We start from the raw sequence: 640 nt of genomic DNA, 5'->3' as shown, positions 1-640 counted from the left end.
ATTGGATATTTGAACATGGACCAAATAATTTAAATAATTTATTTTACAATGTTGAGGTATGAAAACCTAAAGTAATATGGCTATGTTTGAAGGATAAATAAAGGACTTATTTTCCTAAATGTATGAATTAAATGATAAAAATCTGGTGTTTGCTTCAAAATAAACCATAGTATGGAAAGTCAGAGTAAAGTTTAGATGAAAGGAGATTGGCTATGATTTGATAATAATAATTGAAGCTTGGTAAGAGCTATACCTGGTGGATCACGGCACTATGGTCTTCTTTTGTACATGTTTGAATTTTTCTATTTTTAAAAAGCAAGAGGAAAAGCATAAAAGTGAGACAATGTTACTGTGATAAACAAACGCTCTGACGAAAACCAAAATATGGCCATGAAGCAGTTCCTTACTTATATAGCCCTATCTCAGTCAAATTAAAGGATTAGCTCAGGTCACCAGGGTACTTTTCCTCTAAATCACCCAGAAAAAGCATCACACAGAGCCAAACACAAATGGGTAAGTAGCGTTTCCATCCTAATAGTAAGCAGCCAGGATACCAACTACTGTTAGCTATACTGCAAAGCCCTTTGATCAAGTCATTGCTTCCAGACTTCAGAACCATAAGAATTACCCAAAGAGCCTG

This window comes from Chrysochloris asiatica, unplaced genomic scaffold (genome assembly GCF_000296735.1).
Source record: "Chrysochloris asiatica unplaced genomic scaffold, ChrAsi1.0 scaffold00236, whole genome shotgun sequence".
Classification (NCBI taxonomy): domain Eukaryota; kingdom Metazoa; phylum Chordata; class Mammalia; order Afrosoricida; family Chrysochloridae; genus Chrysochloris; species Chrysochloris asiatica.
This window is presented reverse-complemented; position numbering follows the sequence as displayed.